Source organism: Carassius auratus, unplaced genomic scaffold (assembly GCF_003368295.1).
Source record: "Carassius auratus strain Wakin unplaced genomic scaffold, ASM336829v1 scaf_tig00216385, whole genome shotgun sequence".
In the NCBI taxonomy this organism is placed as follows: Eukaryota; Metazoa; Chordata; class Actinopteri; order Cypriniformes; family Cyprinidae; genus Carassius; species Carassius auratus.
Window position 1 is genome coordinate 7501 of NW_020528542.1, and position 5000 is coordinate 12500.

Here is a 5000-nt window from a genome sequence, read left to right on the forward strand (position 1 = left end):
GCCACAAGCTGGTCGTGAAAAGCTGAGGCCAATTTGACCTCTAATAATATTCAGTCATCTAGAAGACTCTTTGTGTGCATTGTAAAGGCCTCCTGAATAAGATTGAGATGTAAAAGGGCAAGTTAGCATCTGTTTTCAAGCCCCAGTGGCCTAATGGATAAGGCACTGGCCTCTTAAGCCAGGGATTGTGGGATTGAGTCCCATCTGGGGTGAATGCAGCAGAGTGGAGCAGCGGAAGCGTGTTTAACCCAGAGGTTGAAGGATCGAAACGATCCTCTGCTAATCCTTTTTGAAACTCAGGATGCCTTTACAATACACACAAAGAGTTAACATCTATACATCCCTGAGGCACTGGCCTCCTAAGAAAGAGATTGTGGTTTCGAGTCCAGTCAAGGTGCACTACGGCAGAGTGGCGCAGCGGAAGCGTGCTGGGCCCATAACCCAGAGGTCGATGGATCGAAACCATCCTCTGCTATGACCTTTTAACTTCTAAACACTCTTGAGTCCATAAAAAGGAACAAAAGCCACAAGCTGGTCGTGAAAAGCTGAGGCCAATTTGACCTCTAATAATATTCAGTCATCTAGAAGACTCTTTGTGTGCATTGTAAAGGCCTCCTGAATAAGATTGAGATATAAAAGGGCAAGTTAGCATCTGTTTTCAAGTCCCAGTGGCCTAATGGATAAGGCACTGGCCTCTTAAGCCAGGGATTTTGGGATTGAGTCCCATCTGGGGTGAATACAGCAGAGTGGAGCAGCGGAAGCGTGTGTAACCCAGAGGTTGAAGGATCGAAACGATTCTCTGCTAAGCCTTTTTGAAACTCAGGATACCTTTACAATACACACAAAGAGTTAACTTCTAGACACTCCTGAGGCACTGGCCTCCTAAGCCAGAGATTGTGGTTTCAAGTTCGGTCAAGGTTGATTACAGCAGAGTGGCGCAGCGGAAGCGTGCTGGGCCCATAACCCAGAGGTCGATGGATCGAAACCATCCTCTGCTAAGGCATTTTAAATCTCAATCTTATTCAGGAGCCCTTTACAATACGCACAAAAAGTTAACATCTATACAGCCCTGAGTCACTGGCCTCCTAAGCCAGAGATTGTGGTTTCGAGTCCGGTCAAGGTGCACTACAGCAGAGTGGCGCAGCGGAAGCGTGCTGGGCCCATAACCCAGAGGTCGATGGATCGAAACCATCCTCTGCTATGACCTTTTAACTTCTAAACACTCTTGAGTCCCTAAAAAGGAACAAAAGCCACAAGCTGGTCGTGAAAAGCTGAGGCCAATTTGACCTCTAATAATATTCAGTCATCTAGAAGACTCTTTGTGTGCATTGTAAAGGCCTCCTGAATAAGATTGAGATGTAAAAGGGCAAGTTAGCATCTGTTTTCAAGCCCCAGTGGCCTAATGGATAAGGCACTGGCCTCTTAAGCCAGGGATTGTGGGATTGAGTCCCATCTGGGGTGAATGCAGCAGAGTGGAGCAGCGGAAGCGTGTTTAACCCAGAGGTTGAAGGATCGAAACGATCCTCTGCTAATCCTTTTTGAAACTCAGGATGCCTTTACAATACACACAAAGAGTTAACATCTATACATCCCTGAGGCACTGGCCTCCTAAGAAAGAGATTGTGGTTTCGAGTCCGGTCAAGGTGCACTACAGCAGAGTGGCGCAGCGGAAGCGTGCTTGGCCCATAACCCAGAGGTTGATGGATCGAAACCATCCTCTGCTATGACCTTTTAACTTCTAAACACTCTTGAGTCCCTAAAAAGGAACAAAAGCCACAAGCTGGTCGTGAAAAGCTGAGGCCAATTTGACCTCTAATAATATTCAGTCATCTAGAAGACTCTTTGTGTGTATTGTAAAGGCCTCCTGAATAAGATTGAGATATAAAAGGGCAAGTTAGCATCTGTTTTCAAGCCCCAGTGGCCTAATGGATAAGGCACTGGCCTCTTAAACCAGGGATTGTGGGATTGAGTCCCATCTGGGGTGAATACAGCAGAGTGGAGCAGTGGAAGCGTGTGTAACCCAGAGGTTGAAGGATCGAAACGATCCTCTGCTAAGCCTTTTTGAAACTCAGGATGCCTTTACAATACACACAAAGAGTTAACTTCTAGACACTCCTGAGGCACTGGTCTCCTAAGCCAGAGATTGTGGTTTCAAGTCCGGTCAAGGTTGATTACAGCAGAGTGGCGCACCGGAAGCGTGCTGGGCCCATAACCCAGAGGTCGATGGATCGAAACCATCCTCTGCTAAGGCATTTTAAATCTCAATCTTATTCAGGAGGCCTTTACAATATACAAAAAGAGTTAACTTCTTGACACTCCTGGAGGCACTGGCCTCCAAAGCCAGAGATTGTGGTTTCAAGTCCGGTCAAGGTTGATTACAGCAGAGTGGCGCAGCGGAAGAGTGCTGGGCCCATAACCCAGAGGTCGATGGATCGAAACCATCCTCTGCTAAGGCATTTTAAATCTCAATCTTATTCAGGAGCCCTTTACAATACGCACAAAAAGTTAACATCTATACAGCCCTGAGTCACTGGCCTCCTAAGCCAGAGATTGTGGTTTCGAGTCCGGTCAAGGTGCACTACAGCAGAGTGGCGCAGTGGAAGCGTGCTGGGCCCATAACCCAGAGGTCGATGGATCGAAACCATCCTCTGCTATGCCCTTTTAACTTCTAAACACTCCTGAGACCCTAAAAAACGTCAAAAGCAACAAGCTGGTCGTGAAAAGCTGAGGCCAATTTGACCTCTCATAATATTCAGTCATCTAGAAGACTCTTTGTGTGCATTGGAAAGGCCTCCTGAATAAGATTGAGATATAAAAGGGCAAGTTAGCATCTGTTTTCAAGCCCCAGTGGCCTAATGGATAAGGCACTGGCCTCTTAAGCCAGGGATTGTGGGATTGAGTCCCATCTGGGGTGAATGCAGCAGAGTGGAGCAGCGGAAGCGTGTTTAACCCAGAGGTTGAAGGATCGAAACGATCATCTGCTAATCCTTTTTGAAACTCAGGATGCCTTTACAATACACACAATGATTTAACATCTATACATCCCTGAGGCACTGGCCTCCTAAGAAAGAGATTGTGGTTTCGAGTCCGGTCAAGGTGCACTACAGCAGAGTGGCGCAGCGGAAGCGTGCTGGGCCCATAACCCAGAGGTCGATGGATCGAAAACATCCTCTGCTATGCCCTTTTAACTTCTAAACACTCCTGAGACCCTAAGTGTGCATTGTAAAGGCCTCCTGAATAAGATTGAGATATAAAAGGGCAAGTTAGCATCTGTTTTCAAGCCGCAGTGGCCTAATGGATAAGGCACTGGCCTCCTAAGCCAGGGATTGTGGGTTCGAGTCCCATCTGGGGTGAATACAGCAGAGTGGCGCAGCGGAAGCGTGCTGGGCCCATAACCCAGAGGTCGATGGATCGAAACCATCCTCTGCTAAGGCATTTTACATCTCAATCTTATTCAGGAGGCCTTTACAATACGCACAAAAAGTTAACATCTATACATCCCTGAGGCACTGGCCTCCTAAGCCAGAGATTGTGGTTTCGAGTCCGGTCAAGGTGCACTACAGCAGAGTGGCGCAGCAGAAGCGTGCTGGGCCCATAACCCAGAGGTCGATGGATCGAAACCATCCTCTGCTATGACCTTTTAACTTCTAAACACTCTTGAGTCCCTAAAAAGGAACAAAAGCCACAAGCTGGTCGTGAAAAGCTGAGGCCAATTTGACCTCTAATAATATTCAGTCATCTAGAAGACTCTTTGTGTGCATTGTAAAGGCCTCCTGAATAAGATTGAGATGTAAAAGGGCAAGTTAGCATCTGTTTTCAAGCCCCAGTGGCCTAATGGATAAGGCACTGGCCTCTTAAGCCAGGGATTGTGGGATTGAGTCCCATCTGGGGTGAGTGGAGCAGCGGAAGCGTGTTTAACCCAGAGGTTGAAGGATCGAAACGATCCTCTGCTAATCCTTTTTGAAACTCAGGATGCCTTTACAATACACACAAAGAGTTAACATCTATACATCCCTGAGGCACTGGCCTCCTAAGAAAGAGATTGTGGTTTCGAGTCCGGTCAAGGTGCACTACAGCAGAGTGGCGCAGCGGAAGCGTGCTGGGCCCATAACCCAGAGGTCGATGGATCGAAACCATCCTCTGCTATGACCTTTTAACTTCTAAACACTCTTGAGTCCCTAAAAAGGAACAAAAGCCACAAGCTGGTCGTGAAAAGCTGAGGCCAATTTGACCTCTAATAATATTCAGTCATCTAGAAGACTCTTTGTGTGCATTGTAAAGGCCTCCTGAATAAGATTGAGATATAAAAGGGCAAGTTAGCATCTGTTTTCAAGTCCCAGTGGCCTAATGGATAAGGCACTGGCCTCTTAAGCCAGGGATTGTGGGATTGAGTCCCATCTGGGGTGAATACAGCAGAGTGGAGCAGCGGAAGCGTGTGTAACCCAGAGGTTGAAGGATCGAAACGATTCTCTGCTAAGCCTTTTTGAAACTCAGGATACCTTTACAATACACACAAAGAGTTAACTTCTAGACACTCCTGAGGCACTGGCCTCCTAAGCCAGAGATTGTGGTTTCGAGTCCGGTCAAGGTGCACTACAGCAGAGTGGCGCAGCGGAAGCGTGCTGGGCCCATAACCCAGAGGTCGATGGATCAAAACCATCCTCTACTATGCCCTTTTAACTTCTAAACACTCCTGAGACCCTAAAAAATGTCAAAAGCAACAAGCTGGTCGTGAAAAGCTGAGACCAATTTGACCTCTCATAATATTCAGTCATCTAGAAGACTCTTTGTGTGCATTGGAAAGGCCTCCTGAATAAGATTGAGATATAAAAGGGCAAGTTAGCATCTGTTTTCAAGCCCCAGTGGCCTAATGGATAAGGCACTGGCCTCCTAAGCCAGGGATTGTGGGTTCGAGTCCCATCTGGGGTGAATACAGCAGAGTGGCGCAGCGGAAGCGTGCTGGGCCCATAACCCAGAGGTCGATGGATCGAAACCATCCT

At 47.4% G+C, this 5000-nt stretch overlaps 9 non-coding genes across 9 annotated transcripts; all 9 read left to right on the forward strand.

The window, feature by feature from the left end:
- Positions 1 to 139: 139 nt before the first annotated feature.
- On the forward strand, positions 140 to 212 carry trnak-cuu (transfer RNA lysine (anticodon CUU)). Its single transcript has one exon. It is a non-coding gene; the product is annotated as a tRNA-Lys (tRNA).
- Positions 213 to 1388: 1176 nt separating this feature from the next.
- trnak-cuu (transfer RNA lysine (anticodon CUU)) lies at positions 1389 to 1461 on the forward strand. Its single transcript has one exon. It is a non-coding gene; the product is annotated as a tRNA-Lys (tRNA).
- Positions 1462 to 1911: 450 nt separating this feature from the next.
- Positions 1912 to 1984, forward strand: trnak-cuu (transfer RNA lysine (anticodon CUU)). Its single transcript has one exon. It is a non-coding gene; the product is annotated as a tRNA-Lys (tRNA).
- A 598-nt stretch (positions 1985 to 2582) lies between these two features.
- trnam-cau (transfer RNA methionine (anticodon CAU)) lies at positions 2583 to 2654 on the forward strand. Its single transcript has one exon. It is a non-coding gene; the product is annotated as a tRNA-Met (tRNA).
- Positions 2655 to 2841: 187 nt separating this feature from the next.
- Positions 2842 to 2914, forward strand: trnak-cuu (transfer RNA lysine (anticodon CUU)). The gene has a single exon. It is a non-coding gene; the product is annotated as a tRNA-Lys (tRNA).
- Positions 2915 to 3280: 366 nt separating this feature from the next.
- trnar-ccu (transfer RNA arginine (anticodon CCU)) lies at positions 3281 to 3353 on the forward strand. Its single transcript has one exon. It is a non-coding gene; the product is annotated as a tRNA-Arg (tRNA).
- A 467-nt stretch (positions 3354 to 3820) lies between these two features.
- trnak-cuu (transfer RNA lysine (anticodon CUU)) lies at positions 3821 to 3893 on the forward strand. Its single transcript has one exon. It is a non-coding gene; the product is annotated as a tRNA-Lys (tRNA).
- Positions 3894 to 4333: 440 nt separating this feature from the next.
- On the forward strand, positions 4334 to 4406 carry trnak-cuu (transfer RNA lysine (anticodon CUU)). The gene has a single exon. It is a non-coding gene; the product is annotated as a tRNA-Lys (tRNA).
- Positions 4407 to 4856: 450 nt separating this feature from the next.
- trnar-ccu (transfer RNA arginine (anticodon CCU)) lies at positions 4857 to 4929 on the forward strand. The gene has a single exon. It is a non-coding gene; the product is annotated as a tRNA-Arg (tRNA).
- The last annotated feature ends 71 nt before the right edge of the window (positions 4930 to 5000 follow it).